This window comes from Coregonus clupeaformis, chromosome 8 (genome assembly GCF_020615455.1).
Source record: "Coregonus clupeaformis isolate EN_2021a chromosome 8, ASM2061545v1, whole genome shotgun sequence".
Lineage (NCBI taxonomy): Eukaryota > Metazoa > Chordata > Actinopteri > Salmoniformes > Salmonidae > Coregonus > Coregonus clupeaformis.
Genome location: NC_059199.1, coordinates 49,585,645 through 49,597,600, shown reverse-complemented (window position 1 = coordinate 49,597,600; position 11,956 = coordinate 49,585,645).

The window sequence follows — 11,956 nt, the reverse complement described above, 5'->3', positions numbered from 1 at the left end:
CGCGTTCTGTCTCCTAGAGATGAACATAATTTGGTGCGAAAAGTGCAACTAAATCCCAGAACAACAGCAAAGGACCTTGTGAAGATGCTGGAGGAAACAGGTACAAAAGTATCTATATCCACAGTAAAACTAGTCCTATATCGACATAACCTGAAAGGCCGCTCAGCAAGGAAGAAGCCACTGCTCCAAAACCGCCATAAAAAAGCCAGACTACGGTTTGCAACTGCACATGGGGACAAATATCGTTATTTTTGGAGAAATGGCCTCTGGTCTGATGAAACAAAAATAGAACTGTTTGGCCATCATGACCATCGTTATGTTTGGAGGAAAAAGGGGGTAGCTTCCAAGCCGAAGAACACCATCCCAATCGTGAAGCACGGGGGTGGCAGCATTATGCTGTGGGAGTGCTTTGCTGCAGGAGGGATTGGTGCACTTCACAAAATAGATGGCATCATGAGGAAGGAAAATTACGTGGATATATTGAAGCAACATCTCAAGACATCAGTCAGGAAGTTAAAGCTTGGTCGCAAATGGGTCTTCCAAATGGACAATGACCCCAAGCATACTTCCAAAGTTGTGGCAAAATGGCTTAAGAACAAAGTCAAGGTATTGGAGTGGCCATCACAAAGCCCTGACCTCATTCCTATAGAAAATGTGTGGGCAGAACTGAAAAAGCGTGTGCGAGCAAGGAGGCCTACAAACCTGACTCAGTTACACCAGCTCTGTCAGGAGGAATGGGCCAAAATTCACCCAACTTATTGTGGGAAGCTTGTGGAAGACTACCCAAAATGTTTGACCCAAGTTAAACAATTTAAAGGCAATGCTACCAAATACTAATGAGTGTATGTAAACTTCTGACCCACTGGGAATGTGATGAAAGAAATAAAAGCTGAAAGAAATAATTCTCTCTGCTATTATTCTGACATTTCACATTCTTAAAATAATGTGGTGATCCTAACTGACCTAAGACAGGGAATTTTTACTAGGATTAAATGTCAGGAATTGTGAAAAACAGAGTTTAAAGAGTTTAAATGTATTTGGCTAAGGTGTATGTAAACTTCCGACTTCAACTGTATGTGTGTGTGTGTATGTATGTATGTGTATATGTATGTATATATATTTGCGAGTAAAAAACATATGGGGGATTGGAAGTGATGCAGACAATTACATTGATGGAAGTTACAATCTATCTGCAATATTAAAGCTGATCTACCCCCTAGAAAAAAATTATAAAAAAAATAAATAAAAAAATACAGATATTTCTCATTTTGTATTCACACCGCTTTGCTATGACACTCAAAATTGAGCTCAGGTGCATCCAATTTCCTTTGATCATTCTTGAGACATCACTACAACTTGATTGGAATCAACCAGTGGCCAATTCAATTGTTTGGACATGATTTAGAAAGAAACACTCCTGTCTGTATAAGGTCCCACAGTTGACAGTGCGTGTCAGAGCAGAAACTATACCATGAAGCAAGGAAGTCTGTAGATCTCTGAGATAGAATTGTGATGAAGCATATATCTGGGGAAGGGTATAAAATAATTTCTAGAGTGTTGAAAGTTTCCAAGAGCACATTGGTCTCCATTTGGAAATTGAAAAAATATGGAACTACCCAGACTATGCCTAGAGCTGGCCATCTGAGCAACCAGGCAAGAAGGACCTTGGTCAGGGAGGTGACCACTCTGACAGAACTACATAGTTCCTTGGCTGAGATGGGTGAACCTGCCAGCAGGACAACAGTCTCTACAGCACTTCACCACTCTGGGCTTTATGGGAGAGTGGCCAGATGGAAGCCATTGCTGAGAAAAAGGCACATGATGGCATGCCTGGAGTTTGCAAAAAGGCACGTGAAAGACAGAGCAAAAGGCAAAATATTCTGTGTTCTGATGAGACAAAAATTGAACTCTTTGGCCTGAATGCAAAATGCGGTCTGGAGAAAAGGCACAGCTCATCACCCGTCTAACACCATCCCTACCGTGAAGCATGGTGGTGGTGGCAGCATCATGCTATGGGGATGCTTTTCAGCGGCAGGGACTGGGAGACTGGTAAGGATAAAGGGAACAATGAATGGAGCCAAATGCAGGCAAATCCTTGATGAGAACCTGCTTCAGAGTGCAAATGATCTTAGACTGGGGCGAAGATTTACGTTTAATAGGACAATGACCCCAAGCACAGGGGGGAGGGAATGGAGGAGGAATAGGGGGGAGCGTGGGTTGCTTAAAACAGGGAGCTTCCTCTTTTCCAAGGGTGGATCCAATATTCTGTCTAAATCCAGGGTTTTAGAGAATGTAGTGTCACTATAACATAGCCATTACGACACAGCACCAGAGGGTAGGAACCTGCACCTTGTGGTGAACCGGTTGAAACCTGTTCACCCTAAAGCCTTGTAGAAATAAATATTTTTACTGTAGAGGCAAATGCAGTAAGTCTAGCCACACCTTATTTTTTGTGACCAACTTTTTATTTAGTTTATCATTTTTTCAGAAGGGGGTTACAGGTGTAACATTCAAAGTCATATTCAGATATATTTGCATTTAATATTTTCTTGTACCTGTGGACAAGCCACACCTTATGAAACATGTTTACATCTTAGTAATTTAGCAGACTTTCTTATCCAAAGCGATTTACAGGAGCAATAAGGGTTAAGTGCCTTGCTCAAGGGCACATTGACAGATTTTTCACCTAGTCAGCTCGGGGATTCAAACCAGTGACTTTTCGGTTACTGGCCCAACGCTCTTAACCAGTAGGCTACCTGCTGCCCTGCAGAAACTGCAGGCACTCCTGGAATCCAGAGAAACGTTCTCATTTTAGAAGAGGAGTGCTGGAGGCAGTGGATGTACACAGAGTCAAGCAGAGAGGGAGCACAGCAGCCATCTATGGTCTTTAGTGCCGTCTTTATGAATGTTATTTTTGATGCTGCCGTATTTATCCGTCTATGACCTCAACACTCAAAATTGAGGTTAACCTTAAGTGATAGAAGTGGTTTGAAACCAGAGAGACGGTGAGAAAGGATCTGAATTACAATGCTACGTTTTCACCAGAAACTGACCTGAGACCTGAAGAAATTGAAACGGGTAGATGCAAACACTCCTAAAGTCAAATGTTTTTCTTCCTTTTGTAATAATGGCTTCATTGAAATGCTTTACTACAATGATATTAGGGATGATCTCGTTCTCCAACTATCCAGCCACAATGAGTGAGTAATGGTTTTGATGAAAATAATCAACTGTAAATTTATATCAGGTAAAAACAATGTAAATGACTGATCCAAAGCTTGACATCTTATCGTCCAACGTTGATGTTTCTTTATAAGTGCCTAACTGTCTTTTTTTTTTATTATGCGTTGTTTCGTTTTTGCATATGTAGTCTATAGATAATAGGTCGTTCCACCTCAATAAGAGGATTTCGAGACCCACCATCTCAGATTGTTCAGAAATCGGGTATGTACGTACGGTTACTGTGGGGACGACGTCATCGATGCACTTATTGATGAAGCCAGTGACTGATGTGGTGTACTCCTCAATGCCATCGGAAGAATCCCGGAACATATTCCAGTCTGTGCTAGCAAAACAATCCTGTAGCTTAGCATCTGCGCCATCTGACCACTTCTTTATTGAGCGAGTCACTGGTGCTTCCTGCTTTAGTTTTGTAAGCAGGAATCAGGAGGATAGAATTATGGTCAGATTTGCCAAATGGAGGGCGAGGGAGAGCTTTGTACGCGTCTCTGTGTGTGGAATAAAGGTGGTCTAGATTTTTTTTTTTTCCTCTGGTTGCACATTTAACATGCTGGTAGAAATTAGGTAAAACGGATTTAAATTTCCCTGCATTAAAGTCCCCGGCCACTAGGAGCGCTGCCTCTGGATTAGCGTTTTCCTGTTTGCTTATGGCCTTATACAGGTCGTTGAGTGCGGTCTTAGTGCCAGCATCGATTTATGGTGGTAAATATACAGCTACGAAAACTATAGATAAATAAATAAATAGTGTGTAGTGTGTAAATAGTGTGGTCTACAGTTTATCATGAGATACTCTACCTCAGGCGAGCAAAACCTAGAGACCTCCTTAATATTAGATTTTGTGCACCAGCTGTTGTTTACAAATATACACAGACCGCCACCCCTTGTCTTACTGGAGGCGGATACCCCGCCAGCTGTATGTTATCCATGTCGTCGTTCAGCCACGACTCGGTGAAACATAAGATATTACAGTTTTTAATGTCCCGTTGGTAGAATATTCGTGATCGTAGCTCGTTTATTTTGTTATCCAATGATTGTTCGTTGGCTAATAGGACTGATGGTAGAGGCAGATTACCCACTTTTTTTTTTTTTATGACATATCATTTTGACTGAATAACATTGCAACTGTGTGGATTGTTTTCCATGGTTTTGTGAAATTCAGACAACTTCTTCCTGATTGCCCATTGGGACAGGTGTGAATGTTCTGCGAACCTACCCAAGCAGTTTGAATACGATGGAAAGCCCATTGATGGCCCATCAGCAGACCATTAAGTATGCTAAGTAGAGAGCCTGTGAGAAAGTTTTGTGAATACCGGAACAGTCATGAATGGTGTTTTTAACATAATAGTGTAGATTAACAGCAAGGATAAACAGATATCACGATATGCCTTGCTCATATCAAAATCAAATAAATTATCGATATTGGTTTTAGAAGTGGGGGGGACATAATTATCCTAATTGTTTTCAGTGGGTTAAACACTCCAAACAGCCTACCCGACCGCTCGGAGGCGTCCGCATGGTCCTAAAGCACACCCATGCGTCGTTTGTATCACATTCCAATGATAAAACCAATTTCAGAATGGGGGGGGGTCATGTCCCCAGTGAAGGTTGCGCCCCTGGGAAACACACACACACACATTCCGCAGGCAGGCACATACACGCATGAAGACACTGCGCACACACACACACGGTTTGGGGTGAACTATCCCGTTAACACTTGTAACAGTGAATTAATGTCCTCCTGTCTTTCTCTCTAGCTGGTACCTTCAGAAATTTGAAGTCTACCCCAAGTCCAGGAAGACGTTGATACCATTCATATTATGAAGCACAATGACGATCCAACCTTCTACAGCCCTACGCAACGAGCTGTGACCCTATGCTACATCAGCTGGGGTCTGTTTAGGTTTGTTATTGCTTGTTTGTTTTTGTTTACCTCAAGCGAACACGTATAAGGATGAACACTGAGTACTCTCTATCACTGGGAAGATATGAAGAGCTCTAGAATCACCACTGTCAAGATCTGTCAAGATTTCATTTGAAGTACGTTGAAGGAAACAATGCCAAGAAGAGGCCATTTATTTTCATCACGCACAGCCTTTTATTCCCAACAAGTCAATTTGATGGAAACACATCTCTTGTGGGAAAATGTGCTAACATGTTACTGTATGTGCTTTTTGGTGCTCTGAAAGGAAAAACACAATTTACATTTTATTAGGATCCCCATTAGCTGATGCCATAACGTCAGCTAATCTTGCTGGGGTCCAACACAGAACTAAAAATACATTACAAACAATTACAATTTTAAGAAATTACAAACATTTAACAAGTAGACATTATGGACAATTAAAATACCTGACCGGTAATACATTTAACTTTTAGTAGATGCTGCTAATGGTGATGAGTGAATGAATATAGTATATTAAAGGTCCAATGCAGACGTTTTGATCTCAATATCAAATCATTTCTGGGTAAAATTAAGTACCTTTCTGTGATTGTTTTCAAATAAAATTTTCTAAAAGGAACAAAAATAGCTAATTAGCAAAGGGATATTTCTCAAGCAAGATTTTTGCTAGGACTGTCTGGGAATGGTCTGAGTGGGTAGGGGGAAAATGGAAGGAAGCAGATGGGGTGGGGTGGAGGGGGGTAGTGTCCTGATGGCTGAGGGCGTTGTCTGCTGACGGCCCTTTGTGATTCAATATGACAGTATTCCAACCTCATAGTGTGGAAATGTATATAAAACACAGGAAAATTACGTTTTTGACTGCACTGGGCCTTTAATAAAGATTTCAGTGTTGGGGAGTAGTGAACTACATGTAGTTCATCAAGTAATTTAACCACATTTTGCAGTAGCTTGGTGGTAGTTTAACTAAATTCATTGTTTACAGTAGTTAATTACTTATTTGGGGGACATCAGAACTACCTAATTCTCACTTAAAACAGTTTTTGTGTATTAATATGCTAAATTACACATTTCCATCAATTACATTAAAAAGTCAGCCAGCTTGAGGTAATAAATTATATTTTTTAACTTCTAAAAGGACCTATGCCGGCTCTGACGCTCGTCAGATGTGACAGTGCTTGCAAACTATCACGGATTACAAAGTGAAACCCACCCACAAGCTGCCCAGTGACGCAAGATGCTCGCTTCAAGGCAAGCAACTCTGAACCATGCATGAGAGCACCAGCTGTTCCGGACGACAGTGTGATCACGCTCTCCTTAGCTGATCTGAGTAAGACCTTTAAACAGGTTAACATTCACAAGGCCGCAGGGACAGACGGATTTCCAGGACGCGTACTCCGAGCATGCGCTGACCAGCTGGCAAGTGTCTTCACTGACATTTCAACCTCTCCCTGACCCAGTCTGTAATACCTACATGTTTCCACCATAGTCCCTGTGCCCAAGAGCACCAAGGTAACCTGTCTAAATGACTATCGCCCCGTAGCACTCACATCTGTAACCATTCAATGCTTTGAAAGGCTGGTCATGGCTCACATCAACACCTTCGTCCTAGACATCCTGGACCAGCTCCAATTCGCATACCACCCTAACAGATCCACAGATGACAATCTCTATTGCATTCCACACTGCCCTCTCCCACCTGGACAAGAAGAACACATACACTACATGACCAAAAGTATGTGGACTCCTGCTCGTCAAACGTCTCATTGATAATCAGTCTATAATTTTAATGGTAGGTTTATTTGAACAGTGAGAGACAGAATAACAACAACAAAATCCAGAAAAACGCATGTCAAAAATGTTATAAATTGATTTGCATTTTAATGATGGAAATAAGTATTTGACCCACTCTCAATTAGAAAGATTTCTGGCTCCCAGGTGTCTTTTATACAGGTAATGAGCTGAGATTAGGAGCACACTCTTAAAGGGAGTGCTCCTAATCTCAGCTTGTTACCTGTATAAAAGACACCTGTCCACAGAAGCAATCAATCAATCAGATTCCAAACTCTCCACCATGGCCAAGACTAAAGAGCTCTCCAAGGATGTCAGGTACAAGATTGTAGACCTACGCAAGGCTGGAATGGGCTACAAGATCATCGCCAAGCAGCTTGGTGAGAAGGTGACAATAGTTGGTGCAATTATTTGCAAATGGAAGAAACACTAAAGAACTGTCAATCTCCCTCGGCCTGGGGCTCCATGTAAGATCTCACCTCGTGAAGTTGCAATGATCATGAGAACGGTGAGGAATCAGCCCAGAACTACACGGGAGGATCTTGTCAATGATCTCAAGGCAGCTGGGACCATAGTCACCAAGAAAACAATTGGTAACACACTACGCCGTGAAGGACTGAAATCCTGCAGCGCCCGCAAGGTCCCCCTGCTCAAGAAAGCACATATACATGCCCGTCTGAAGTTTGCCAATGAACATCTGAATGATTCAGAGGAGAACTGGGTGAAAGTGTTGTGGTCAGATGAGACCAAAATGGAGCTCTTTGGCATCAACTCAACTCGCCGTGTTTGGAGGAGGAGGAATGCTGCCTATGACCCCAAGAACACCATCCCCACCATCAAACATGGAGGTGGAAACATTATGCTTTGGGGGTGTTTTTCTGCTGAGGGGACAGGACAACTTCACCGCATCAAAGGGACGATGGACGGGGCCATGTACCGTCAAATCTTGGGTGAGAACCTCCTTCAGCCAGGGCATTGAAAATGGGTCGTGGGTGGATATTCCAACATGACAATGACCCAAAACACACGGCCAAGGCAACAAAGGAGTGGCTCAAGAAGAAGCACATTAAGGTCCTGGAGTCTCCAGACCTTTAATCCCATAGAAAATCTGTGGAGGGAGCTGAAGGTTCGAGTTGCCAAACGTCAGCCTCGAAACCTTAATGACTTGGAGAAGATCTGCAAAGAGGAGTGGGACAAAATCCCTCCTGAGACTTGTGTAAACCTGGTGGCCAACTACAAGAAACGTCTGACCTCTGTGATTGCCAACAAGGGTTTTGCCACCAAGTACTAAGTCATGTTTTGCAGAGGGGTAAAATACTTATTTCCCTCATTAAAATGCAAATCAATTTACAACATTTTTGACATGCGTTTTTCTGGATTTTTGTTGTTGTTATTCTGTCTCTCACTGTTCAAATAAACCCACCATTAAAATCATAGACTGATCATTTCTTTGTCAGTGGGCAAACGTACAAAATCAGCAGGAGATCAAATACTTTTTTCCCTCACTGTATGTGAGAACGCTGTTCATTGACTACAGCTCAGCGTTCAACACCATAGTGCCCTCCAAGCTCATCACTAAGTTAAGGACCATAGGACTGAACACCTCCCTCTGCAACTGGATCCTGGACTTCCTGACTGGTCGCCCCCAGGTGATGAGGGTAGGCAACAACACATCCGCCACTCTGACTCTCAACACGGGGGCCCCTCAGGGGTGCATGCTTAGTACTCTCCTTGTACTCCCTGTTCACCCACGACTGCATGGCTGCGCACAACTCCAACACCATCATTACGTTTGCTGATGACACGACGGTGGTAGGCCTGATCACCGATGGCGATAAGACAGCTTATAGGGAAGAGGTCAGAGACCTGGCAGTGTGGTGCCAGAACAACAACCTTTCCCTCAACTTCAGCAAGACAAAGGAGCTGATCGTGGACTACAGGAAACGGAGGGCCGAGCACGCCCCCATTCACATCAACAGGGCTGAAGTGGAGAGGGTTGAGAGCTTCAAGTTCCTTGGTGTCCACATCACTAAGGATCTATCATGGCCCACACACATCAACAAGGTGAATTTGTCTCCCAGTGTCTGTTGGAAAGCAGACACAACCAGGTTTTCCTCTAGGATTTTGCCTGTGCTTAGCTCTGTAGCCGATGACAAGCATACTTACTTACTTACTTACTTTATTGTCCCCATGGGGAAATTTTGTTGCAGTGTCATGTACACATTTAAAGTGGCGTTAAATACAAAACAAGATTGACAATACAACTTTCAATAACAGTCACGCACCAATAAAAGTAGGAAATAAGAAATAAAACATTTAAAACATTTAAAACAAAGACTAGCCTGCTGGCCTTACGGGGTCAATGGGAACATTTGCCCGAGCTATTTAAGAGGGATATCACACCTGGCACAAATGATTGTCTCGTTCTATTTTTCCTGCTGAGGGGTGCCCTATACCTACGCCCAGAGGGGAGTAATTCAAAGTCCAGGTACAGGGGGTGACTTGGGTCTAAAATGATTTTGTGAGCCTTACGGAGGGCCCTGACCTTAAAGATCTCATCCAGGCCTGTCTGTTTGACTCCAAGTACCTTACTTGCTGTGGTAATAATCCTTCTCAGCATGTTTCTCTGACTGACAGTGGCATTGCCAAACCAACAAACAATACAAAAAGTTAAAATACTCTCAATAAAGGATTTGTAAAACAGAGTCAATATAGTACAGTCTATATTAAAAGAACCCAACTTTTTTAGAAAGTACAGTCTCTGTTGGCTCTTTTTGTAGATCTGGTCTGTACATTTACTCCACTGAAGCTTACTGTCCAAAAAGACACCCAGATATTTATATTCCTCTACAATTTCTATATTCTGGCCTCTGATAGATGTTGCAGAGGTAGGTGTTGTATGCGCTTCCTGAAGTCTATGCACATCTCTTTGGTCTTGTTAGTATTGAGGACCAAGTGTGATTCCTCACACCACTCTACAAAGTCATCTAGGACCGGGCCATGATGTTCCTCGTCATCATGCAACAGGCTGATCAAGGCAGTGTCATCAGCGAACTTAACGAGGTGTCTGTCAGTATGGGAACTAGTACAACTATTAGTGTACAAGATGTACAGAAGTGAGGACAAAACACATCCCTGAGGAGAGCCTGTGTTGGTATTGCGTATATCCGACACATGGGGACCTATTTTGACTCGCTGTGAGCGTTGGCTCAGGAAGTCCAACAGCCACAAAACCAGCCCCCCATCTAAGGAAAAGTCCCGAATGAGTCTCTGTGCCAGAATGTAAGGCTGGATTGTGTTGAAGGCAGAATAACATAACATGATGCAGACACCACCATGCTTGAAAATATGAAGAGGTACTTAGTGATGTGTTCGATTTGCCCCAAGCATAACGCTTTGAATTCAGGACATAAAGTGAATTTCTTTGCAGTTTTTTTTTTGTTGCAGTTTTACTTTAGTGCCTTATTGCAAACAGGATTCATGTTTTGGAATATTTTTATTCTGTACAGGCTTCCTTCTTTTCACTGTCATTTACGTTATTATTGTGGAGTAACTACAATGTTGTTGATCCATCCTCAGTTTTCTCCTATCACAGCCAATAAACTCTGTAACTGTTTTAAAGTCACCATTGGGCTCATGGTGAAATCCATGAGTGGTTTCCTTCCTCTCTGGCAACAGGGTTAGGAAGGACGCCTGTATCTTTGTAGTGACTGTGTGTATTGAAACACCATCCAAAGTGTAATTTAATAACTTCACCATGCTCAAATGTCTGCTTCAAACAGATTAAATGTCTGCTTTTTATTTTTACCCATCTTCCAATAGATGCCCTTCTTTGTGAGGCATTGGAAAACCTCCCTGGTCTTTGTGGTTGAATCTGTGTGAAATTCACTGCTCGACTGAGGGACCTTACAATTATCTGTATGTGTGGGGTACAGAGATGAGGTAGTGTTTAACATGATTTTTTCCCCTAACTATTATTGCACACGGAGTGAGTCCATGCAACTTATTATGTGACTTGTTGAGCAAATGTCTACTCCTGAATTTAATTAGGCTTGCCATAACAAAGGGGTTGAATACTTATTGACTCAAAACATTTCGTCTTTTTATTTTTAATTAATTTCTAAAAACTGAATTCCACTTTGACGTTATGGGGTACTGTGTAGGCCAGTGACACATCTCAATTTAATCCATTTTAAATTCAGGCTGTAACACAACAAAACGTGGGGCAAAAATGTAAGGGTGTGATTACGTTCTGAAGGCACTGTACATATGTACCGCATTTACATTAAGCAGACACTGTTATCCAGAGCAACTTGCATACTTTCTTCATACTGTCCCCCGTGGGATTTGAACCCATTACCTTTGTGTTGCAAGCGCCAAGCTCTACAGGGGACCAGCACACAAGCTAGTTACTGGTACGCCAGGTATATAGCCAAGTTACTCATTGTGTACTTATTATTACTTTTTTTCTTATGCTGTATTACTTTTCTATTATTTCTCTATTTTCTTTCTCTTTGCATTTCACTGTTAGTCTACACCTGTTGTTTACGAAGCATTTGACAAATAAAATATGATTTGATTTAAGGAAGTCATTTTGACATAAAGAATATCTTCTGATGGTCAAGGGGATGTTCCAAATGAGACTTGTTTCTTATTGTAATCACTGTGTATTTCTTTTTTTCAATTGTCACAATCTAACATGAACAAAGGATCAACAAAAAATTGCCAGGGATTTTCAAATATTTCTAATCATGTTGACTATTTCTGATTATTTTCTTCAAATAAACTTTAGCTTATCTGTCTCCTGTTATGATAACGTGTGCTGTTATTGTTTTATTCATAATACATATTTTGCTGTATAAACATGATCAAATATTATTCAAATATTTACTTTGAACAGCATTGGTTGGTTTGTAATTAGTTCAATATTGTGGCAGCTGAGAGCGAGGTGTAGGGAGGAATGGGTGCTGGATGGGGGTGTGTTCAAGCCGACAGTTTAAAATCCTACAGAAATGCGCACGGCGCTTT